Source organism: Sorex fumeus, unplaced genomic scaffold (assembly GCF_029834395.1).
Source record: "Sorex fumeus unplaced genomic scaffold, SorFum_2.1 ptg000009l, whole genome shotgun sequence".
Lineage (NCBI taxonomy): Eukaryota > Metazoa > Chordata > Mammalia > Eulipotyphla > Soricidae > Sorex > Sorex fumeus.
In genome coordinates this window covers 24,318,821-24,345,880 of record NW_026606066.1, presented here as the reverse complement: position 1 = coordinate 24,345,880, position 27,060 = coordinate 24,318,821, and the positions used below count along the sequence as shown (strand labels likewise).

At 41.7% G+C, this 27,060-nt stretch overlaps 1 protein-coding gene across 1 annotated transcript in view; it reads left to right on the top strand.

Annotated features, from left to right (window-relative positions):
- The window catches only part of METTL8 (methyltransferase 8, tRNA N3-cytidine), a 105,832-nt gene that overhangs the window by 17,568 nt on the left and 61,204 nt on the right, over nt 1–27,060 (top strand). The gene's annotated exons all lie outside the window — the stretch shown is intronic.

The window sequence follows — 27,060 nt, the reverse complement described above, 5'->3', positions numbered from 1 at the left end:
GGGGTGTGTATCATTACTAACAGCTCTTGCTGCAGTTCGATAAACACCACAGAGCAAGTTAAAGTCAACATCTGGAAGACCTAAAAACAGGCTGAAAGACTCCACCCCTTTGGAAAAAACCACATGGCTACAGTGGACTGTGACTAGAACTGCCCTCCCCAGCATGATTTGGTTCCTTTCCCAATTGGGCCCCTTGGTCGCCCTCTTACTCCTGCTAATCTTGGACCTCTGCCTTCTCAAGCGAAGAGTAGGATCTGTTTCTGCTCAATTCTAGAAATTTCAAGTTAAACTGCTAGTAGTCGAGGGTCTTCAACCCATCACACTCCAAGAGGCCTTCAGGTCCCACAGGCCTCAGGTGAAGTGGTGAGACATGACAGATCAGCACTCATGATCTGCCTGAAGCAGTTACAGAAGGAAATCCTTTGACACTTTTCTGCTTTAGGAATAAGGAGAACATAGATGCCACTTTAAGAACATCCAATACACGAAGAAATGGGACAGCTGGTCTCACAGGTACAAGACAGGACTGGCGCTGCATGCCCCAAAGCTGCCCTTCACCCAGGCACCCCTTTATGCTTTTCTCTGAAAAAGGCCCAGAGACGTTTCCTTTGCTGTGCCAGTGTGGGTCTGCCCCTGGACTGCCTCCCTTTTGCTTGAGCAAAAGCCCCCTTGTAATGAAAGCCTCATTATGCTATGCTGTCTCTTTGCAATTGCAGTGTTAAAAGAGCATAAGGACCCACAGTCTGTAACACAGTAACCCTCACTGAAATGACTGGGGAAAAGGTACTGACCTAAATAACTTTGAAAATAAGACTAAAAAGACTAAAGACAGCAGGAACTGTACATAAGCACAGCACTCTGATAGTTTCCTTTTGAGGTATGGGTTAACGATTCTGAAACTCCTTTACATTTGTACTGGAATTGAACAATTGTTGGGTGGTGAATGTTGGGAACTAGATTTCTTACTGTAGGAATGGGAGGTTATAGACAGGAGGGGAAGGCTACAGTGATTGATTTGGTGATGACTTAGTGTTGGGGATATTGAGCTACTTTTTAACTTAACTAAATTTACTGTGGAATAGAGATATGTGGATATTGGGATTGGGCATATAATTTAGAGATAGAGCACATTTCTTTTATGTGTGAAGCCCTGAGTTAGATTCTCAGCACTGTGGTGTAATACCTCATACCCCATATGTCCATGCTGCTTTGTCAGTCAAAAAATCCTAGACTACCTGTTATAAGGAACATATCCAATGATCAGAAGAGCTGTTTACAATAAACACATGGGTCTGGGGACAAAGGTTAATGGACTGGAGTTTCCATCGTGGACACTGCAGGGTTCCCCATATACTATGTCAGAAGTAGCCCTAAGCACAGCTGGGTATGGGCCAAGAAACAAAACAGATCTATAGAAATCCACTTTATATACCACCACTCTTTAGAGACAGAATGGCTTTAGTGCTTTGGATGAACTCAGGTACTGGAGCCGCTTGGGTTCAGACCTCAGCCTCAGCTCCCATATAGTAACTAGAATTTCTTAGTGTATGTGCTGCTGAAGCAAGCACCAATAATTGGAATTTCTTAATTTTCTGTGCTTCAATGTATTTATCTGTTAAATCAGTACTTGGTATGACTAAATGTAAGCAAAATTATTCTGACGTCCAGCACTAGTTAATTGTTTATTATTATTGCTTTAATCTGTAATTTGGGGGCTGCCTGTGATTGAAGCTGACTTTTACTAAATCCCTATTCTTTGACATACCAATTTTAACTTTGCACTTCAACAAAGCATTCGCGGCCGCACGACATCTTATCATGTCATTCCTACTTTGAACAAACTGGCAGGCTACCGAATGTAACCTGCCCACACGGCAGAGTCTGGCAAACTCCCCGTGGCGTACCCAATATGCCAAATGCCAGTAACAATGAAGGGTCTCATTCTCCTAACACTGAAAGAGCCTTGAATATGGCACTTTTTAAAAAAAAATCTCAGGGCTAGGACGAAGGAGACGTTACTGGGGCCTGCTCGAGGCAATCGACGAATAACAGGATGGTTGTGATTGTGATTGTGATTCAACAAAGCAGTGTTGATAATACTTTGCTCAGAGTGGGGAATCATTAAACTTGTAAAGTTTCAAGAGAAAGCAGCTTAGGGCTGAAGAGATAGGAGGTAGGGCACTTGCCTTGCACGCGGCTGAAACGGGTTTGATCCTTGGCATCCTGTTTGGTCTTCTAAGCACTGCCAGGAGTAATAGTAATTCCTGACTTTAGAGCCAGAAGTAACCACTGGGTATTGCTGGGTGTGGTCCCAAAACAAATACCAAAAAAAAAAAAAAGGCAAGAAAGAATTAGAACATGAGAACACACAACCCCTGTTTCATGCTGCATATGATTAGCATTGGCTAAGTGGAATGCAAAAGCCACAAAGGTTATCTACTTTTTTCTTTGAGCATTGGCATGCCACATACAGGGCTTCTGAAGTTAACTTTATTCACTTTTCCGTAAATTCCTTACTCAGATTTTTTGTTTAATTTTGTCTTTTCGGACAAAGCACTGCCTATAGAACAAGTCCCAGATTTAGGATTCAGTTTTGTCTAAAATTTGATGAGATATGAAACAAAAATGGGATGTATTATAGAAACACATTTTAGGTCCTTCTCTACTGAAAATGCATAGCAAGTCATTAGAAAAATAACAGCATTTCGGGTGGAAGAAGGTACTGAGATCAGCATAGAATTTGGAGTATGCGCTCAGGACAGTGCACGGAATTTCCTTGAATGATATATTCCTGCATTCTGTTAACAGAAATGCTTGCTCTGCACTCTTACTCAGAGAATCGTCCTAAGGATGAAGTTTGTAATGAAGGTTGTATACAAGTATATTTGTTATAATGATTGTCAGGATTTCAGTCAGTAAAATTGTAATGGAGCTTTAGAGTCATATTGTTAAAGTCATGTGCATATTTTTAATATTTGCTATGTAAAAGGTAAAAGGTAAAGGCCCTCCCGTTGATCGTCGATTTGCTCGAGCGGGCCCAGTAACGTCTCCATTGGAGACTTTGTTGTTACTGTGTTTGGCATATCGAATACTCTCGGTAGCTTGCCGGGCTCTCCGAGAGGGGCGGAGGAATCGAACTCGGGTCGGCCATGTTGGCCGCTTGTAAGGCGAACGCCCTACCGCTGTGCTATCGCTCCAGCCCTCATTTGCTATGTAGTAAGGCGAAATAATTTTGATTTGAAATGCTTTCACATTTCACAGGGCTGTAGGTTTTTGTTTGATTTTTTATTTTTGAGGGGGTACACCCAGCAATGCTTGCATCAGACCCAGGGATTCTGTTTCAAAGCATGCCTTCCAGCCCATTGAGCCATCTCCTGGACTCAAGATTAGTTTTTATGATTTTTTTTGGTGTAACAATAAAAGGAGGTTTTAATATGAAATTATATCTATCAGAGGACAGGTTGGGAAAATGGTTTACATCCTTTTTTCCCTGAAATCGCCTATAGAAAACAAATTAATACCCTTGGAATTTGGGAAGTTGTTAGCTTTGGGGCTTGTACCCTCTTGTCCTCGTAGATCTCACCAGCAGAGGGGGCACGAGCTTTCCTAGGAACTAGGTTGGGCAGACCTGACTCGTGCCCCTATGTTTGCTGCCTGATGCTTAGGAAGATAAAAAGGTCTGGTGTGTCAAAACCTAGTCCTGAATGGAAAGAGAGCAACCATAATGTCAAATAGAATGTTGTGAGAACCTGCCATAGCTGGTGAATAGGAAGTAACCGGATGACTGGATTTTGGCATTCTAGTGTGGGTTGTTTTTAGCCTCTTCCTTGCTGTTCTTTGACTTTTCCAGTAATTTTTTTTTCAAGCTTCTTTCTTCCCACCTTCAGCATCTGCATTGATCTGCTTGTCTGCTCGAGCGACAGACATCTTTTTAAGAGTCATCCTTCTCTAGACTTCTTTGGTCATAGAGTTCTTTGGGTCCTGAATCCATCCGTATGCAGCTCCCTGTCTGGGTTCCATAATCAGGCCGTCAAATTATGCATCATATTTTCCTCCACATACACAGGTGACCACCAGAAAAACTCAGAAATCTTTCTTGTTTTCACTATCACTACTGCCATACCATCTTTTCCCTTTCCTTCCCAATCATGGTTCTTTACCTGTGAATGTAGCATTGTGGCACTGTCCTCCCATTGTTCATCGATTTGCTCGAGCAGGCACCAGTAACGTCTCCAGTGTGAGACTTGTTACTGTTTTTGGCATATTGAATACATCACGGGGAGCTTGCCAGGCTTTGCCGTGCAGGCAGAATATTCTCGTAGCTTGCGAGAGTAGGGGGCGGAGGAATCGAACCCGGGTCGGCCTCATGCAAGACAGATGCCCTACCGCTATGCTCCAAATATCACAGAAGATTTATTACTTGGTGATTTACTTTTCTTTTGCTTTTTGAGTCATCCCTGGCTGTGCTGAGGGATGGCTCCTGGTGGAGCTCAGGAGATCGTATGTGTTGCTGGGGATCAAGTCTGAGCCAGCAAGGCAAGCTATCAACTGTACTATCTCCCTAGCCCTATATACTTAGTGATTTAAAAGTATTTTTATGTTTTTTGATTATGAATATATTTGAGATTAAAAGGAAATAAATTATTAGGAAGATAATATAAGGGTATTCTTGAGCTTTTTTTTTTCTTTTTGGGTCACACCCAGCGGTGCATAGGGGTTACTCCTGACTCATGCACTCAGGAATTACTCCTGGCCGTGCTTGGGGGACCATATGGGATGCTGGGAATCGAACCCGGGTAGGTCATGTGCAAGGCAAATGCTCTACCTGCTGTGCTATCATTCCAGCCCCTCCTTGAGTTACTTGAGCTTTTAATAAGGAATAATTACTGTAAATTCTTCTAGTTTTTCCTTTATACAGGAATCAATTTGTTGGTATGTTTCATTTTTTAAAGCAAGATTATATATCATATACTTTTTCATAATTGTTTTGGTTCTTCCACCCCCCCACCTTCATGAGTCATGGACTTCCTTCCTTATCAATATTCAGGTTTTTAGAAATATTTTAAATAGTTACAAATGTTACCTTTATATGAATACTGTCAGTTCTCTAGAAGATGCGTATTTAGATCATTTGCCATTTTTCAGTGTAACATACCAACAATCCCGTGACAGTTTCTTTTAATATATATTCTTCTGGTTATATTCTTCCGATGCATTTATCAAAATGGAGGGTTCTATCCAGTTTCTTCTTTCAAAATTTTCTTCTGTGTTATTCTCATCATATAAGATGTTGCAAAATTGCTACTCACAAGTGGTGGGCACTGGTTTCCAGGCTTCCAATTTTTACTTGTAAGCTTGATTTTTATCAATGGTAACAAATGGTGTCAGTTGTTTTCCTAATAGGCGTCTTTTGTTTTTGAGGAAATGGTAAAGTGAAAATGGCATCCCATGAAAACAATGCTTGCTGCTTGACTAAGGATATGCTTAAGTGAAACCAGCCTTTTCTTTCTTTGTCCTTTTTCTCCGCTAATGCATAGCAGTTGAAGAACACAATTACCTCCAGTACAGTTTAGGGACACTGCCTTCCTTCAGACTAAGGTGCCTGCAGTGTTATCCCTCGGTGGCCTTTGTACCATTAGTGCAAATATGCCCACGGTTGAAAGGGGGTGGGGTGGGGGGAAGCAGATAACATGTTGATAATATTGTGAAAATAACTGTGATCTCTGTGGACTTGCTTCAAGGACCCAGGAATCTCTCAGGGTCTGAGAACCTCTAGTCTAAGGTAGTCCTAGGAATGAACCCATTCTCTTACCAGAAATTGGTTTAGGGAAATGGATTCCGTTCTGGTCTGTGAAATCTGAAAGCAAGGATATTGAGGAGCTTATAAGAAAGTTTCCTCTGGCCTCAAAAGAGACACAAGAAAGAGCTGGTCCTTTTCTCCCTCAGGCTGTTGCCATGGCAGTCTGAAGCCTGAACTGTGGCAGCCATTTTGTACCTGGCAGAGGGAACCAGCCATCAGTGAAGGTGAGGCTGTGCAAAGCAAGATGGAGCCATGGCAGCATCCTGAATTCTTGTCACATTAGAGAATCACAGAGGACAGAATCACAGTGGTAATACAGAATTTACCCAGTCTTCAAACTTCTGGTCATGAGAGAGATTGTGCCTTTAATATTTAAAGTAGTTTGAATAGGGTTATAGTCTTATAGTAAAAGCATCCCCCAAAGGGTACTTTTTATTATTTGTGTGGTGAGCAGTTAGAAGTGTATTGTGGCTATTTGCATTTCTTTTGTAAATGCATGTTGATGGCATTAGTACATTTCCCACTGAGGTCATTTCAAATTCTTTTTTAAAGCATTCTTATATATTACTACAATTAATACTTTGCAGGATTTTGCTGCCAGGATCTTTTAAAAAAATTATTCAGCCACTGTGGATTGCAAAGTTATTTATGATTGGGTTTCAGGCATACAGTGTTGCAACACCACTTTTTTCACTAGTGTCTACTCTCTTCCACCAATGCCCCCTCCTACCAGGAGGCTTTTTTTTTTGGCAGTTTTTTTTCTTTTTTTTTGTTTTTGAAGTAATTTATTCTGGCCTCTTTCTTCCTAAATTTGTTACATTTTCTTTTCCTTCAAAAAAATTTTTTTAAATTGAATCACAGTGAGAGACGGTTATAAGATTGTTCATGATGGGGTTTCAGTTATATAATGTTCCAATACCCAACCCTCCACAAGTGTACATTTCCCACCACCAATGTCCCCAGCTTCACTTCCGTTCCCCCTCCCTCCATCGCTCTCCTTCCTTCTCCCTTTCCTTTTTGGCACTATGGTTTGCAATACAGATACTGAAAGGTTATAAAGTATATCCCTTTACCTACTTTCAATGTTTAGTTCTTGTCTAAAGTGATCATTTCTGTTATCATCCCTTCTCTGTCCTAACTGCCCTTTTCCCCACAAAAACCTGTGGCAAGCTTCCAACCATTGACCAGTCCTTCTGGCCCCTGTTTTTCCTAGCCTTGGGTATTAGTCTCATGCTATTTTACTTTTATATCCCACCAGTGAATGTATTCATTATATATATATATATATATATATATATATATATATATATCCCTCTCTGACGCATTTCACTCACCATGATACTGTCCGTGTCTATCCATTTATAAGCAAATTTCATAACCTCATTTTCCCTAACAGCTGTGTAGTATTCCATTGTCTTACCAGTATCTCTTATAAGGTTCTCTGCAGTAAGTTTGGAGGCCTGGGACCACTCCTGGACCCAGCAGTGCTCTAGAGCCAGCAGGGCCACACCTGACAGTGCTAAGGGGGTCCTGTGTTTCTGGGAATCATTTGCACCTGCTAGGCATCTATTCTACCATTTGAGCCATATCCTAGCCTTAAATATATATAATATATATATATAAACAATAATCAGTCTTTTACTTTCTATCCTTTGGTAGCACTGTCCTCCCATTGTTAATTGATTTGCTTGAGTGGGCTCAGTAACGTCTCCATTGTGAGACTTGTTACTGTGTTTGGAATATCGAATACATCACGGGGAGCTTGCCAGGCTTTGCTGTGTGGGCGAGATATTCTCGGTAGCTTGCCAGGCCCTCTGAGAGGGGCGGAGGAATCGAACTTGGCTTGGCCATGCTGGCCGCATGCAAGGCAAATGTCCTACTGCTGTGCTATCGCTCCAGCCCATTGTATCCCTTAGTACAATGCTCAAAAGAGTTTTCTACCTTATTAGTAGGTGTTGACTTATATTACTTATAGGTCTTTTAAGAAAGACCTACACACATTCAAGAAAGAATACAGGACTTCTCCAGAGGGAAAAAAAGCCCTTTTTTTTTACATCAAAAAGTTTAATTTTAATATTTCACTGGAATTCAGAGATAGTATAAAAATTAAGGTCCATACCTTGAATGCAGTTAACCCTGGTTTGATTCCTGGTACCACACAGTTCCCCAGCAGTGCTGGGTGTAGATCTGGAGTGCATCCCCTCTCCCCCAGGTAAACCTAGGCTCCCTCATGGCTCTTGTAGCACTTGGACCCTCACAAACCTCACAAAGATCATAGGCAGGGTTGGTTGAGAATCAACAGAGGGACAGGTAGGCATCCTGAGCTTTGCTTTAGAGACATCTCATACCACCACCTCCACCTCTGCTAAAGTCACATAAATATAGGATTTATTTTTGTATTAGGGCTATCACTTAAATTTTTTAGGTAAGTAGCCTATGTTTTTGATATTTACTTGAATAGATAGCTTTTTGTCCACTGATTTGAAATAACTTTTCGTACAAGTATAATTCTTAAATATATTCTTACTAATTTGTAGTCGTTTTGTTCTTTCCACTGCTTTGACTGTATAACCTGGCCCTAGGGGCCTGAACAGGATGTACTCGCTTTATAGTGTATTGTGATGCCTGAAAGGGAAGGCTTGTCCCCAGGCCCCTTAACCCTATCTCATCTCCTCTAACATCACTCACTTCCCCTCAGGATTTTCCTGGCACTTCTTGCATGTTCATTCTTCCAGATGAACTTTCAGACTGTTTGTTTAAGTTCCAAAAAACATACATATTTGGAATTTTGACCAGAATTACTCTTTAATTTTAGATTATTTTGGCAAGAATTTACATTTTTACAATATTGAATCTTCAGCTCCAGAAACCATATACTTGTCCTTCTAGTTATAAAATTATCTTCTTTATTTCTTCATAGAGTTACCTAGTTTTCTTCTTATCAGTCTTGTACATTTCTAGCTAAGTTTATTTCTGGATATCTTGTGTTATTTATTGCACTTGTAAGAGAAATTTCTCCCCCAATATATTATTTTTGCTATTAATTTTTTTTAAAATGTAAAACCACTTAGCTGATATTTCCAGATGGTTTTGACTCCTAAAAAAGAATAAGCACAAAGGATACTATCATTTTTGGTAGTACAGTGTGTTCTGTGTGAATTTGATTTATGAGATCTGACTGTGGAGACTGTTTAAGGAGGCAGAATATACCAGCTTTATCTTAGTGACTACACCAAGCTGGTCATATTGGGACTCTACACATTTATGGTGTTAAGAATAAAGTACTCTAAAAAAAAAAAACCTAACCATTAGCGAACACTATTGTTGGTATTATAACAAAACAAAGAGTTTGATACCCTTGGAGATATGAAAACAAATCAACAAACTTGTTTGAGAACATAATCTGAAAATTATTTTTTTTTTATTTATTGAATCACTGTGGGAAAGGTTACAAAGCTTTCAGGTTTAGGTCTCAGTCATGCAAATATCAAACACATTTCCCTTTACCAATACTTATTTTTTACCATGAAGAACCCCAATAAAACCCCACCCCCCACCCCTCCCCGTCCCTGTGAGGCAGATGAATTCTAGTTAACACTCTATCTGCTTTGATTAGATTCATTGTTTCAATAAAAGATTCACCACTATTATTTAGAGTTTACCCACCCCCCCCCCCCCCAAATCAGACATGCTGAAAAAGCATTGTGAAGTGATTTGCTTTCTACAGCTGGGTTCAAGAATTAAATGTTGGTTTTGGATTTCTGCTATTTTACCTATTGACCCTGGAAGTATTTCTACTGAAAGTCAGATAGTTAAGAAATTGGTTTCTGTGTTCTGGAGTCGTGGCCGTGCTGGAGAGCCGCTCGTGGGGGGCAACTGATGGCCTCGGTAGGGCGTGAAGGGCAGACCGGAACGCCCCCCTTCCCATGAGGTTTTAGTCGCCCCCACACCCCCGGCTGATACCTGCTGTCCACAAGGCTCCCATGCGGCCGCCATATTTCTTTCCAGAGAAGAGAGGGCGAATGGGGCAACACCCTTTCCCCTCCGGCAGACTTGATGGCCTGGATTAACGCATAGTCCCTTCACTTTTCTGCTCCAAGCTGCCGGGTTCTGCATTAAGTCCTTGTGCTTCTGGGGCTGTGGCCGTGCTGGAGAGCCGCTCGTGGGGGGCAACTGGTGACCTCGGTAGGGCGTGAAGGACGGACCGGAACGCCCCCCTTCCCATGAGGTTTTAGTCGCCCCCACAGCCCCGGCTCATACCTGCTGTCCACAAGGCTCCCATGCAGTCGCCATCCTTCTTTCCAGAGAAGAGAGGGCGAATGGGGCAACACCCTTTCCCCTCCGACAGACTTGATGGCCTGGATTAACGCATAGTCCCTTCACTTTTCTGCTCCAAGATGCTGGGTTCTGCATTAAGTCCTTGTGCTTCTGGGGCTGTGGCTGTGCTGGGGAGCCGCTTGTGGGGGGCAACTGGTGACCTCGGTAGGGCGTGAAGGACGGACCGGAACGGCCCCCTTCCCATGAGGTTTTAGTCGCCCCCACACCCCCGGCTCATACTTGCTGTCCACAAGGCTCCCATGTGGCTGCCATCTTTCTTTCAAGAGAGGAGAGGGCGAATGGGGCAACACCCTTTCCCCTCCGGACAGACATGATGGCCTGGATTAACGCATAGTCCGTTCACTTTTCTGCTCCAAGCTGCTGGGTTCTGCATTAAGTCCTTGTGCTTCTGGGGCTGTGGCCGTGCTGGGGAGCCGCTCGTGGGGAGCAACTATTGACCTCGGTAGGGCGTGAAGGACGGACCGGAACGCCCCCCTTCCCATGAGGTTTTAGTCGCCCCCACACCCCCGGCTCATACCTGCTGTCCACAAGGCTCCCATGCGGTTGCCATCCTTCTTTCCAGAGAAGAGAGGGCGAATGGGGCAACACCCTTTCCCCTCTGGGCAGAAATGATGGCCTGGATTAATGCATAGTCCGTTCACTTTTCTGCTCCAAGCTGCTGGGTTCTGCATTAAGACCTTGTGTTTCTGGGGCTGTGGCCGTGCTCCAAACTTAACTCTGATTTTCAGGGAGAAAGGTTGGGTGGTTTACTTCCCATTGATCACTTTGTATATAGAGAGATGTCGCGCAACTGTATGTTTTAAAGATGGCGCTGGGGGGCGGGCTGTGGGCGTGACTTCCGGAATCTGAGGTTACCTGGGAGTTGTAGTCCCGGCAGATTTGAGAAAAAGTCCTAGTTCCCGCATACTTGAGCTGTGCTTGTAGAGGCTTCTGGTCACCGGGGTTCCATCTGGGGGAGGCGGGATGCGGCACCTACCCCATCTGGGATTTGCCGGTGATCTCGGCTCTTTTTGGAACCTGTTTTTTTTTTTTCTCCGGAATCTGTGGTTCCCGCGCCCTCCATGTGGTCCTTCTCTTAGGTTGTATGTTTTAAAGATGGCCGAGAATTATTTTTAAAGTATGTTTATTGCAATGTAGCACTGTTGTCCCATTGTTCACTGATTTGCTCGAGCAGGCACCAGTAATGTCTCCATTGTGAGACTTGATACTGTTTTTGGCATATTAAATACGCCACGGGGAGCTTTTCAGGCTCTGCCGTGCAGGCGGGATACTCTCGGTAGCTTGCCACGCTCTCTAAGAGAGACGGAGGAATCGAACCCAGGTCGGCCACGTGCAGGGTAATTGCCCTATCAGCTGTGCTATTGCTCCAGCCCGATAATAAAAATAAAGTATGTTTATTATTGGAAAAATAGTAATATCTTAAGGTGACGTATTTGAAGGCCAACACCAAGTTTGAAAGGTACATCTAGATGCACCTCAGTTTTCCATGTGGCAGAAAGATGGGGTGATAGGTTTGATGTGCTGCTTATTGTTTTAAAAGATTGATCTTTTTTGGTTAGGAAAGACACCTCAAAGGGCTGAGCACATGCTTTGTGTGTAGGAGGCCTGGGTTTGATCCCCAGCAGTGCATGGTTCCGCACGTACCAAACTGAGAGTGCTCCCTAAACACGGAGCCCAGAGTAGCCCCTATGCACTACCAGCTGTGCTCAAAATGAAAAAAAGACAACCAGCCCAACATTTAATCGCATTTTTTTGTATTAGTTTTGTTGTTGTTATTGGACCACACTCAGGGTTGCTCAGACTCTACACTCAAGGATCACTCTTGGCGAGGCTCTGAGGACCATATGTGGGTCTGCTACGTGCAAGGCAGGCACCTTACTGGCTATCGGATGTCTCTGGTGCCTGTATTAAATAAGATTAAATTACCCAAGGTAAAATGGATTGGCAGTGTTTTACCTGTTTGGAAAAAAGAGAATTTTCCAGTCTTCTACAATCATTTTAAATAAACAAATTCATTAATCTTATGGATTTAGAAAACGTGTGAACCAGCTTGGTTTAGTATCTTAATCACGATCACGATCACGATCACGACCACCCTGTTGTTCGTCGATTGCCTCGAGCAGGTGCCAGTAACGTCTTCTTCGTCCTAGCCCTGAGATTTTTTTTTTTTTAAAGTGCCATATTCAAGGCTTTTTCAGGGTTAGGAGAATGAGACCCATCATTGTTACTGGTATTTGGCATATTGGGTATACCACGGGGAGTTTGCCAGACTCTGCCGTGTGGGCATGTTACATTTGGTAGCCTGCCAGCTTGACCAAATTAGGAATGAGATGATAAGATGTCACGCGGCCGCGAATGCGGCCGCGCGCTTCCGGGAGCTGAGTGTGATAATCTCTGGATCCTGGCCGTTGTTGGAGTTACACGGCAGTTGGTGGGTGTAACTGTCTAGTTACTGGCAGGTCCAGTCCCAAACTGTGCAGGCTTGGAGATCTCAGCCCCGGGTCCCACACACCTGGGTTCCTCTGCCAGTTCTTCTATGCGTGAGGTTCATCCAAGTGTGTGGAGAGTGCTCCCAGCATGGCCTTGGCTGGGCCTCGATGGTCTTCAGCTGTTGGGCCCTGGTGGAGACAGTCAGGCATAGGGTAGGAGACTCTGTCTTGTTCTCTCCCAGGAGCTGAGTGTGATGATCTCTGGATCCTGGCCGTTGTTGGAGTTACACGGCAGTTGGTGGGTGTAACTGTCTAGTTACTGGCAGGTCCATTTAATCATTTAATCCATCTTAATCACCATTTAAAATATTCACATAGGAAATATTGTTCTGTGTTCTGAAGAACTGACTTTCCAATGATCTTAGAACACAGCCTTTAATAGGCTGACATGAACTAAGTTCTTTACATGATGTGGTCCTTAGAGTTAAGAGTTAATTATATTTGCAATTATTCTTTTTTTAAATTATTTTTTGTTTAATCAAAATGATGTGCAGTTACAGACTTACAAACTTTTGTGATTATGGTTCAATCATAAAATGATCGAGTACCCATCCCTCCATCAGTGCACATTTTCCACCACCAGTGTTCTCAGTATCCCTCCTGCCACCCCTATCCTAACCCCCTCACTTGCCTCTATGTCAGGTGCATTCCCTTTCTCTCTCTCTCTCTCTCTCTCTCTCTCTCTCCTTTTGGGTGTTATGGTTTTATTTGCAATTATTTTTAAGTAACTCACTGTGGCATTATTGTTCCTGTTTGTCTTTTCATTCTTAACTCATTGATTTTTTTTTTTTAAGTTTATATAGTTTCTTGGACTAGGTTGCATTCTTTTCTTTCCAGACCTGTGCACAGGCATTGTCAGATTTTCCCTATTGCTGGGACATAGCACAGGGGGTTAGAATGGATGTCAGCACCAGACCAAGTGGTACCACATGGCTGCCTGGGAACCCTCCAAAGTAACAAAAAAAGGTTTCTCTAGAAGATCTCCCTGGGAGAAGCTGCAGCCCACACCATAAGGGACACGGTGCATTGCAGCTTTCTGGAGGCATCACCGATGCATCTACATTTATCTATCTGCCTTCCTAGCTCAGCTGCTCTTGTTCCAGGGACAGTGGATGGGTCCCTGCCAAATTACTTTCTCTACCTTACTGATTACCGTTCTGCTTTAATCTCTTTACCCCCCACTCACCCCATTCACTCTTGGGCCCTGGATGGGCAGAAGCCTTTTTTTTAAGAACTCCTTCCACTGCACCCTTACCCAGGGCTCTGCCACAGAGGACACAGAGGAAAAGGAACATTGGGGAACTGCCGCCTCCTTTTTCCTCTTTCTTGTACTGTTACAATAAGTAAAAGACTTGATTGTTCCTTTCAGTTTGACTTGTTGTCCTCTCTGACCACTTTAGACCTGATTGCCAGGCAATGAGAGGTGGAAATGGTGTTTCTAATGACTTCATTTTATTGTGTGCTATTTCCCCCTATTTCAAGCTTTCAGGGGTGCCCTTTAAAAGTGTTCCTGGAATCCACTGTGTCATAATTTGACGTTACATTTATGAAGCACTGTATCATTTATCATATTCATTGTAAGAACTTTGTAACTTAGCAATTACCTCAATTTTACAAATGACTCTGTAGGCTTACACAAGGTAAGTAACTTTCTCTAAAATCATGATTAATAGGTGACTGGACCAGGATGTCAAACCAAAGCTTATTCTCTTCTCAGTCCAGCACTTTCTGCACTTCCCACACCCCCTCCGATTGGTAAAATTAGTCTTTCAGCTTCTTGTGAAGGTAGAACTACATTAGGGCTATTTAAGAAGCATAGCAGAAAACTTGATCCTGCAATTTTCTTGAATCTTCATGGAAATTTTAATAAGAGCCAGATTAATTGCACCAATAATGTCAACTAAATTTTTTTTTATTTTGAGTGCTTACCATGCTTACCGTGTACCCAGCACGATGCTATATATACTATCCATAGATCTTCTCCTATAACCTCTTTACGTTTTGAAATAATCTTATTAAGATGTCTACATTATATTGTGGGAATTGAGATTAACAGTTAAATATGCAAGAGGTTATAATGTAGCGGCATCTGCATTCAACCTAACCCAGATGCTTTGCCTTTTAAACTGAAGTTGATTTCAAGTGGGAATTGAGGTGATTCTGCCCTACCTGGGGGTATTTAAGTGATTATAGTTCATGTTAAAATCCTCTGGAATGGAATCTTCTAATGTATTTCTCAAGGTTGAGAAATATGTAAATCTATTTTTAGAGAGAAAAACGTTTTCAGATTCCTGGTTTGATTTAAGGTATATTTTTTTACTATATTGTCACACAAATCTAGGTTTAGCTCCTCGTGCATAGAACTCTTTAATGAAATATAAAATCAAGCCACAAAGCCAGTGTAATTCAGATGAACATGATTATAATATGACGATTGGTGTTTTTACCAAATCTAAGTTGTGGCTCTCTAAAAAAAAAATTAATTGTTTTTCTCCCCATACCAGGAATCAAAGGGAGGACCTCACATGTGACACATGCTCTTTCCTTCTGTGCCACATCCTGGGGCTTCAGCTCTCACTTTTCAGCAAGATGATGCCCACCACTGCCCACGGGTTTTTTTTGTTGTTGTTTCACTTCAGCCCATCTCTATTGTTGTATACTGTGTTTCTTCTAAATTCAGAAAGCTGCAGAATTTTTTTTATGGTGTGCTGTAGATTCAAATCATCATTTCTGTATTCTGTCTAGAGTGTTGCATTTTGCCAACAAGGCACTGAAATCAAGTTGGAGTTATATGTGTGTAGTTTTATTTTTAGATTATAAACATAATAAAACCTTAACCTGGATTTTTTTTTCCATATGGACTTAGGTTTGACAAACACTGTTTTAATAGATGTGTCCAGTAGGGGTCTGTTCCTAAAGAACAGGGATGGAGATGCAGTATGGTGACCTTCAAGAAGGTGAATGTGAGATGACGGGCGGAAGTCTACATTTTAGCTTTTGTTCATGCTGAAATATTTTTCTTTCACCAGTATTCTTGGCTTTGGGATTCTCTCACATGGTAAACGTCTTTTATTCAATGCAGGATTTTATTCTTGTTACGGTATTACTGTTTTTGTTGCTAAGGACCTGGGTTAACCAATGCAGAAGGCCTAATTACTGACCAGTACACTTTGTCTTCGGTTCTTGTTTCTCTTGGATCTGGGCTTCAGCCACAAGTCTATCAGCAATACCACCCTCTCTCCTCTCCTCTTTATTTCATCTGGATTCACTTCACCATCATCAGTTATATACTCCTTTAACTCCTTAATCACCACTACTTCTCTACTACCAGGCTGGGCGAGGGTTAATCTCAATAAAACTAAATTTTTTTTTGCCCCCCAGATTTGCCAAATTATAGAGGAAATCATGTAACAGCTCTGTTTGTTAGGTTACTTTTGGTTGCAGATAATAGAAAACTCAGACTGGGCTTTATTAAATGATAAGGAAATGTGTTGGCTCAGTAACTAAAAAAGCCGGGGTTGGATCTGGCTTCAAATGAAAATTTAACCCAACTACTTTAAATAGGAACTGTCAACTGTCACTGTCACTGTCCTCTCATTGTTCATTGATTTGCTCCAGTGGGCCCAGTAACATTGTGAGACTTGTTACTGTGTTTGGCAATATCGAATACGTCATGGGTAGCTTGCCAGGCTTTGCCATGTGGGCGAGATACTCTCAGTAGCTTGCTGGGCTCTTTGGAACTAATTTTTTTTAAATCTTTCCAAATTTCCCTCCTTAGAGTTCACTTCATTCTGAAATGGAATTGTGCTATCATAAGGCCATAGTTCCATTGTAGTGACCTGAACTCTGTCCACACCCCCCCAAGTTCATATACTGCAGCCCCAGGTCCCAGTTTTACTCTATTTGCAGATAGGGCCTTTATAGAACTGTTCTTTAGAACTGTGTTCTTATCATAATAGGAAGAGCCTCAAAGATCTTTCTTTCCACTACTGGGAGAAAGGCCACATCAGGCCTTAGTGAGATGACAGCATCCACACACCACCAGAGCTGTTAGCAGGAAACAACCCTGATACCACCTTGATCTTGAACTTCTCTAGATACTAGAACTGGGAGAAAAGAAATTTCAGTTGTTTAAGCTGTCAAGTCTATGAGCACTTGTTAGGGCAGTCAGAGCGAATACAGATTTCCACTATATTAGCTGGGGATTCAAACTCTCGTTCCTAGGTAACAAGTATGAGAAATCATCTTTGTCTCAAAAATCTCTAGTAGTAAGTCTCAGATACACTGTGAAACAGGTTTGGGCTCCTGCTGACCTCTGACCAATCAGTATGCCCAAAGGTTTGGAATATGCCCTTTGGCTTAGCATGGATTTTGCAATTGTCTTCTGGCATCTAGCCAGATCCACTATGGCCTCTCTACACATTCATAAATACAAGATCTGTGAGCTGTTCGGAGTGGTTAGTAAGTGCTTGAGAAGCAGCCAGTAAGTGATTACTAATTTGACCTGTAACATCAGTTGCAACACAACTGTTTGTTGTCTGAGAGTCCTTGACTCAAACTGTGATTAGTTTCATTTTGCTCCTTTTCTTTTCCTCCTTCTCTCCAGTTTCCTTTGCAGACTCTTCATAATGGAGCACTGGAGAAGGGCACTCGGCATTCTTTGCTTTTACTACAAGCATGCCTGTTCTCATCCATTAGAAGATGAGATTCTTCTTGACATCACAGCTAACTTGTTTTCTGTGTACTGTTTTCCCTACCTTTACTTCTTCCCTTTTTTGGGGGGGTCACACTCGGCAATGCTCAGGGAACCATATGGGATGCAGGAAATAGAACCCAGGTTGGCTGTGTGCAAGGCAAACGCCCTACCCACTGTGCTATTGCTCCAGCCCCTTTACTTCTTTTACTTGCCCTTTCCTTCCCTTTGTTGTTGTTATTGTCATTGTTTTAGTGTCTGAGGATTGCAGAGTTGACCTGTGTTTCCAAAAAAAAAAATCATTTATTTTTAGTGTCTATTACTGTTCCTTTGTATTTGATTCCATAAAACAGGATCCTCTTTCCCTCCACCTGCCTCTTGCATTTGTATGATCACGAATTCTATCTCATTTTCCCCCCTTGATAAGTTCATCATGATGGAAACTTCCACTGATAAACCAAATTTCGAAATCTTACTTTAAAAATATTTTCCTCCCCCTTCCTACTTCCTTGCATGGTTGTTGATATTATGATAACCAGGGTCTCCCTCTTACCTGACACACATTTTTATCTGTGGCACTCCCCAGAGGTCACATATTAGTTTGTGACTCTCACAGAGTTGGCCAAGGTGCTCACCAAGGTTTGTACTACCCTTTCAGTTGTGGTGCTTGTATGTTCCCTGGGGTTACACTTCTTAGCTGAGGCACACAAGTTCTGGCCAAAGTGCTTGGTAGGGGTGATGGTGGTGCTCGCACTTGGACTCTCCAGGGGTCATCTTCCTAACTCTGGGTCTCTAGTGCTTACATAGGCTTTCAACCCCTTTTGTGCTATTACACACCTGGCTACACCAGACAGCTAGAAATTGCTTGTGACACCAGGGACTGTAGACAGAAGAACTGCTAGACTCAGAAAAGCAGAGTTGCTGGTATTGCACTTGATGCATGTGGCAACACTAGCAACAAAGTCACCCCTGCGTTGGCACAGTGGCTTTCTCTGGGCCCTTGTCTTTTGAATCTGTGTCTCTAGTATGGACCAGTTACCTGAACTCATTTCCTAGTATCTATTGAGTATTTCCTCTAGATTATATTTTGGAAGGCTTAAGATTTGTTGTGTGCAAACTGAACTTAGTGTCTTTCTTAGCTTGGCCCCAACACTATTTACCTTTTTTTTCCCCGCCCAAACTCTCCCTTGAATATCCAAGCAGAAATCTTGGTGCCTAAATGCAACTACATGAAGTTAAGCTTCTGCCCTGTGAAAGAAACACTGACTGGAGTAAAGACATCTGATGGAGTAGGAGAAAATAGTTGCTCATCACACATCTGAGAAAGGACAAATTCCTAAGATATATAAACTCACACAAAACTAAACAACAAAAGAACAATAACAACAACAAAAACTTAAAAATGGGGAGAATAGCAGAACAGACATTTCCTTACAGAAGATATACAGATGGCCAGTGAGTCGATGAAAAGTGCTTTTCATCACTTATCATGAGGGAATTCAAAACAGCAGTGAGATATCACCTCACACCAGTGAGACTGGCACACATCGAAAGGAGGGACTGGAGAGATAGTATAGCAGGTACGGCACTTGCCTTGCATGCAGCTGACCTGGGTTCAGTATGGTCCTCTGAGCTCCCCCAGAAGTGATACTTGAGTGTAGAGCTAGGAGTAGTCACTGAGAATCGCCAGGCGTGGCCCTAAAACAAAACAAAGCAAAAAACAAAAAGAACAGAAACAACCAGTGCTAGCATGATGTGGTGGAAAAAAGGAACCCTCATCCATTGTTGGTGGGAATGTCATCTGGTTAAACCACATGGAAAACAGTATAGAGTCTTCTTGAAAATTAAGATTTGAACTTCTAGTTTGACCTAGCAATTCTACTTTTTGGCATCTACCCCAAGGACCCAAAAGAACTATTTTGGGACTACATTTGTATTCCTATGTTCATTTCAGCTCTGTTCACAATAGCAGAGATCTGTAAATAACCCAAGTTCTGAAGAACAAATAAGTGGATAAAGAAACTGGTATATATACAGAGTGGATACGAGGAATACTTATAAGAGAAGTATTATAAAGTATTCTTATAAGTAGACTATAAGAAAAGATAAAATCTGCAACATGGATGCAATGTGAGTTCCATTCATCCAGAGCAATATCTGGCGGCATGAAGTCAAAGGGAGAGGGACAAATACAAAATAATCTCTCTCATTTGTAGAATATAAAAAATATAGTAAGCCAATAAATGGCCAATAGTAACAGACCCTGAAAGTGAACCTAATGGACACTGAGAGCAGCAACCTTGTAACATTATTTAGAGACCTTGTAACATTATGGCTGTCACTTTGGCTGTTGAGTGTGGTGTTAGAACATGGTATGCTTGAAACACTGTCATTAACATTATTATAGATCATGCTGTCTAAATAAAATTTGAGGAAAAAATAAAAAGAAATCTTGACTCACATTTGGTTTAATATTGTTCTCACCTTTGGTTATTACAAAAGTTTATTGATTTTTCTTCTGCTGTGTATCTTGTATCTGTCTTCTGAATTCTTACGACCACTGTCCTCTTTGACTTTCCTGTTCTTTGACAAGCTCTTACTGCATGCAGCCCTCTTCTGATCATTTCTTTATAGTACTGGTTCTCATTCATTTCTGGTACAAGCATCATCATTTAAGATTTAAGAAGTGATAAAGCCCAGAGCCTTGGTGTTGCCAGTTCTGGTGTAGAACCCAGAGATTGGTTGTATACACCAATGGATTTCAACCTTTTTACACTAAGAAGTAAGTTGAATGCCTTCAAAACAATCCTCCTTGGTGGCTCTTTGAGATAGCAGCATACAAAAGAAAGATATGGAAATGTGTTCTGGTAAAAACAGGAGAAATATTTCATGGCAGAAATGAAAACCATTACTTAAAAGGTTATGGTGATTATTAACTATTAGATCTAATACTCTAAAGTGAAAATTCCATCGTTATTTAAAAAAACCTGAAACTAAGCAGTAAACAAAAATACTAATAGGACATCTCTTCAACTTTGGAAAAAAGCAGTATTCAAATAATGGTGGTGTGAAATCTGCTGCTTTTTCCTTAGAATATTTTATTGCTGTGGCTGTTTGCCCTGTTTCAGAGAGGCAGCGCTAAAGAGACATCTATTCAGTTTCTTGAATTTTTATCAAAGACAGGGCTGGAAAAGTCTCACATAAATAGTAAAAAATATGAACAGTTTGATCACATGTTAATGGCTTTTTAACAGAGAAATGGATATTTTTCCAGCGCTATCCAGAATTGAGACAATGTTTGCATTTTACATTTGGAACTGGAGTAACATCAGGAGACGACTCAATCCAGTTTCCTTTTTAAACAAGAATTAAGTGCACATGAGTGAACTTCTTCCATGAAGGGAATATTAATCTGGAGGTTATTTTTTACAAAGATTCTCATTTTCAGGGCAATAATGGTGTGAAGTTTTGTTCTACCACCTTTAAATATTGACTTGTTACAGTATTGATTATGAGGTCAGCGGCTATCAAATACTCTTTGCTTTTTTGGTGAGGCCACACCTGATTGTGCTCAGGAGTACTTTTGGCTCCGTGTTCAGGAATCACTTTTCTGGGTGCTGAGGAGACCCTGTGGGATGCCAGGGATAGAACCTAATTGGATGTAAGTAAGGCATGTGCCCTACCTGCTATACAATCTCTCCTGACCTTAAATATTCTTGCAAATGAGGAAACTTTTCTTTATCTTCCTTTCATACATTGCTATCCCAAGGTGCCATCAAAGAGGATTGGTTTTGAAGGCATTCATCTTATTTCTGTCTATAAATATTTTTGCTGACCTTCTGAAGGAGATATTAAGTTCATTCAGATGGCTACATATGCATGCTTAGCCGTCCATTCATTACTGATCCAACAAAGGCTCTGCTGGGGCAGAGTTTGGCTGTCCTGAAGTTACTTCCCCTACTTTTCAGTTTTCTAGAAGACAGTGTAAGAACCTTTCTTCTTTTTCTGGTCCTGGTAGTGGTGGGGGCAGGGTAGTGCATGGGGGGGATTGGGCCACACACACCTGGCTGTCCTCAGAGCTTACTCCTGGGTGGTCTTGGGAAACCATGTTGGGTGCCCAGGATTGAACCCACGTCAACTGTGTGCAGAGTAAGTGTCCTTCCTGCTGTGCTATCTCTCTGGCCTCTAAATCCTAATTCTTTTGTTTATTTTTATTTTTTTTTTATTGAATCACTGTGAGATACACAGTTACAAAGCTGTTCATGGTTGATTGGGTTTCAGCCATACAATTTTCAGTCACCCATCCCTCTACCAGTGTACATTTCCCACCATCATTGTGCCCAGTTTCCCTCCAGACACTCCCAGCGCTTTCCCCGCCCCCCGCCAACCTGCCTCTATGGCAGACATTTTATTCTTTTTCTCTCTCTCCTTTTGAGCATATGGTTTGCAAAACAGGTACCAAGAAGTTATCCTGTTTGTTCCTTTACCTACTTTCATCGTGCAGTTCTTATCCAGAATGACCACTTACAACTATCATTGTCATAGTGGTCCCTTCTCTATCCAAATTGCCTTCTCCCTCATCACTTGAGACAGGCATCCAACTGTGGACCAATCTTTGTTTTTATTGTCCATTGTATTAGTCTCATACTATGTTTTTTTTATTCTAAGAATGAGTTCAATCATTCTATGTCTGTACCTCTCCTGACTCATTTTACTCGACATGATACTCTCCATGCCCATCCATTTATAAGCAAATTTAATGACTTTATTTTTCCTGGTGGCTGCATAGTATTCCACTGTGTAGATATACCGTAGTTTTTTTTTAACCAATTGTGTGTTCTTTGGCACTTGGTTTGTTTTCAGATTCCGGGTATTGTGAGTAGTGCTGCAATGAACATAGAAGTGCAGATGGGGGGGGGGGTGGAGCAATAGCACAGCGGGGAGGGCATTTGCCTTGTACGCGGCCAACCTGGATTCGATTCCCAGCATCCCATATGGTCCCTTGAGCCCCGCCAGGAGTGATTCCTTAGTGCAGAGCCAGGAGTAACCCCTGAGCATGGGTTGGGTGTGACCCAAAAAGTAAAAAAAAAAAAAAAAAAAACAAGAAGTGCAGATGGCTGTGGCACAACACACCATGACTGTATAGTACTTAGATCTCTGAGTGTGACTCAAGCAGCCACAGTTTGAACCCTAATTCTTGATAGTACATTTTATTTCTGCAGGGCAGGAGACGTCTGTGTGGCAAGCCCATATTCTCACATTGCATCATGGTGTCATGAATAGCCTGGAGTGCATAGCTCAATAAGGACTTTCACTTATGATGTGTCTCGTTCATCATCTGTCAGTGTTTGGTTCAGTAGAATCTGCTTTGTAGTGAGGGAGGTGCTCCCACTGGATCATCCTGTGAATGCACAAAATTTGTGGTTGAACTATAACGTTCACTTTGGCAATTCCACCCGAACAGCGTCTAGTCCTGCTTGTAGCACTGTCCTCACATGCTCTGAATGCATTTTCCCCATTCTAAGCTCAGTTCTTCATAGTACACATCAAGAGCACTAAAAACCTCCAAAATAATAGTCCTTCCAGGTGGAGTCAAGATAATAATGAATCCTTCCTGAAATCTTCATCCTCAAAAGGCAAATAGAATAGCTAGTTACTTGTATCAGGTGGCTTGTTAAGTTAAAACAAACAATTCCTTGTCCCTCTATTCCTTGCTCTTCTTTGTCAGTAGCAATGTCAACAGTTCTTTGGATGATGGTGCTCCAACGTGGTATAACCTCTAGGTTGTTGAGCAACTTGACCTAAAATTTCCTGGAAGAGATTAAAGATGTCCTCCACGGCTCTTGTCTAATACTTCACCAGTTGTGAACGGCTTTATTGTTTTAGATATATAAAGAATAACTAAATCAGCTGCTTGAATCAGAAATCATCATCTTCATGCGACTTTTCTAACTTTTCATCTGGTTATATAATCTCTCAGTAGTACTTACATTAGATCACTGTACTTTGAATGCAAATGATAATCAGGTTTGGAAGATTTCGTCATGTCAGTTTTAGAATTTTGGGAGCATACGGCATAAAGGCACAGTGAAACCAAGTACTCTTTAGCATAATGCCTAACAAAATTCCCTTCTCCTTTTTTAATTGCATGTTCCAAGATTTCAGATTTTTCTCCCCCTCAGATAATGTATAGAGGAGAGGGGTTTGGGCCACACGTGGTGATTTTCAAGGGCTATTCCTGGTTCTGTGCTCATGGGACACTTCTGACAGTGGTAGGGGATCAGATGCAGTTCCAAGAATCAAACGTTGGCTATATATAAGGCAAGTGTCTTAACTCCTGTACTATCTCTCTGACCCATTAGTTTTTACCCCTTCTCATGTGTTAAATTATTGTTTTACTTTTTTTCTTCTCTGGGCTGGAGCACTAGCACAGCAGGTAGAGTGTTTGCCTTGTATGTGGCCGACCTGGGTTCGATTCCTCCATCCTTCTCGGAGAGCCCGGCAAGCTACCAAGAGTATCCCGCCCGCATGGCAGAGCCTGGCAAGCTCCCCATGGCGTATTCTATATGCCAAAAACAGTAACAAGTCTCACAATGGAGACGTTACTGGTACCTGCTCGAGCAAATCGATGAACAACAGGAGGACAGTGCTACAGTGCAGTGCTTTTTCTTCTCTGGATCTTTTGTTGACTGCTGTGCCTCAAGAGGATTGGCAGTTAAAAAATTAACCTGATATTTGCCTTTCTTTAAAAAAATTATAATTATAGTTCTTTAAAATAGAACTTTCATAGTGCTATAATCTCTGTTTACCTGAATCCCATATTCTTATGAAATTATGAAAATACATTCATCTGGACACTATCATTCACTTCTGTTATAGCTGCAAACATTTGTCTAATACCTAGTTATTAACTGATTCTTAAAAATAAAATTATGTTTTGTACTATATATTAGTCAGAAATTGATTGGGAAAACCCTGCATGCAAGTACAAGCATCTCCTATCATCCAATGTGTCAAGCTGTTGGGAACTTTGCAATGAGGAATTAAGCAGAAGTATGATTAAGGGCAGAACTCCATTTTGTTCATATGAGGGGTTTTATGAAGTGTGTGTGTGTGTGTGTGTGTGTGTGTGTGTTGCATGGGGCAATTGTTGGGTCAAACAGCTTTGCTTAGGACTTACTTCTCACTCTGTCCAAGCATCTCTCCTAGTAGTGCTGGGAGTACCACATGTGGGACCAGTGATCAAACTGGACTTGACTGAGTACCAGACAAAGAGCCTTAATCCCTGTACTATTCCTCCAGCTCCCATGTGAGTTTTATTTATTTATTTATTTATTTATTTATTTTTTAACTTTTACTTGAAAGGACTGATTGCATCTAAAGTATGAATGTCATTTAATGCCCACTATCAGCCTACAAATCTGTTCAATGTTTTCAGGAGCTACTTTAGCACACATAGGAAATGCCAAGTTAGTAAGTGAGGATGGATTTCTGTTTGCTCTAGCACGTTTTTGGAGACCACTTTCACAGTAATCAGAATTGTGTCCCCTTCAGACATTTTGTGCTAAGGCAACTTTTAAATGACATTATATGAAATTTCTTAAGGACATAACTTTCGTGTCCCAGTCCTCTCTCTTTGTGTGGCCACCTTTAAGGCTGGTCCTGGAAAGCCAGTATGGAGCATGAGATTCTCATTTTGAAGCTGCATAGTGACTTGACGTCATAGTGTGATCAAAGTGTTCTGCAAATACTTACTATAATTATTGCTGTTGTTTTCTTCTTGCTAATAATCTTATTTATGCCCTTAAATTATAATCATCCAAAGAAAGATTAAAACAAGATGCACGCGTTTGCCTTGCAGATGGTCACCCTCAGAGTTCTCTGAAATTGCCAGGGTTAATTGAAGCTTCGCTTTCATGGCAGTGTAGTCGATATTTAGGTGTTTCTTACCTGCCTGTGTTCACTCTCCAAAGCACTACAACAATAGCACTTTAATTTGCTCTCATTAATGCTATCCTCTCAGGTAAGGTTTAGTGCAGCTTTATCTAGATGGTGTTTCTGCCTCTCAATGAAATCTTTGTACTGGCTTCCCAGCTGCAAAGGAAAGCTAAACAGTTAGAAAGATAAAGACAGGAGTATCTCGCTAATTTATTTAAAGGATGCTCAAAACCCAGAAAACATGGGAGAGGGATTAGTGTATGATTTAGTGTATGATTATCAGCCGTTTCTTTCCCTGTGAGACTTCAGTGATGTAGGACAACTGGGAATCATTCTTAGAGAGCTTTACAAATAGTTTTTGCTCAGAACCCGCTAAGTGCTCCAAGAATAGTCATTATAGATTCACACAAACAGCAATACTGTTTGCTCTAGTTCTTTGGTTCTCCTCTAGTAGTATTTAATGTGAGAAAGCAAGCTTAGGATCCAGCTTAAAAAGTATGGGAAACAAGAAGGCCTTACCCTGTACTGCTCAGCTGCGTAAAAAATACTAGAGTATGGCAAAGATCTGAATGTTAAAAGGTTAGAGTATTTAGGTGAAGCAAAGTACTTGAGACTTAAGTACTAGAAAGAGAATAACCATGTTATCCTAAATTCTGGGGGACTCACATCTCTGGTGGCATCGCTTGTTATTTAAGATCCAAGAGAAGTGGGGCCAGAAGCTAAAGAGCTTGCTTTGCATGTGGCCAACTAGGTTCGATCCCCCATATAGTCTTCCCAAGTCCCACCAGGAGTGATCTCTGAGTGCAGAGCAGAAAGTAAGCCCTAAGCACTTCTGGGTGCAATCCAATAGCAAACGAAAATAAGACCTAAGAGAAGAGAGAGAATTGAGAGAGATGAAGGTGGGGGGGTGTGGGTCAGTGAGAGAATTCCTAGGTTCCGAACTCACATCAGTTACAACATTTTGCTTAATGTCAACTGAATGGATTTTGCATTTTGGATAAATGGAAAACTTTTTACTGTTTGAGAACTTCCCTGAGGAAGTGATGCAGTCTTTCCTTTTCACCATGATTTTGGATACTAGTAACAATTGGGTTTCACTCATACAATGTTCCAACACCCCAAACAACACAGTGTTTCCCCTTCCACATCCCCACACCCCCATGCACTTTCTTTTTTGTTTCTCTTTTTGTTTGTTTGGGGATCACAGCTGTGGTGCTCCGGACTCACTCCTGGCTCTGCCTCATGGATCAACTCCTTGTAGTGCTCAGGAAACCAGATAGGGATCAGGGATCAAACTGGGGTTAGCCACATGCAAGATAAGCACCTTATTTACTGCACTGTCTCTCTGACACCTGTTAATACTTTTGACATGCTCCATCCCCTCACCAAGAGAAAAATACACGTTTGAAGCAAGTTAGGACTGGACAAAACATTTATCTTTTGGAGAGCTCCTTATAATTTCCTAAATCTTGGCTAACACAGCATTTATTTTATGGAGGTCTGAAGTGGGATCTAATCTACACGTGATCAAATGTAGTCCGTAACTGCATTTTGAAATAATATGGACTTGTGCGAGTCCCTGAGTTTTATTTCCAATGTGCGTCCGCGCGCACGCACACACACACACACACACACACACACACACACACACAGAACTTTAATCCTTGTATGTGTAGTATACAAAAGTAGAAAATGAGGACTGGTGAGATTACCCCAAGGACCAGAGTATATACTTTGCCTGAAGGGCCCCCAGGTTTGATTCCCAGCATCACAGGGTCCACCAAGCACTGCCAGAAGTGACC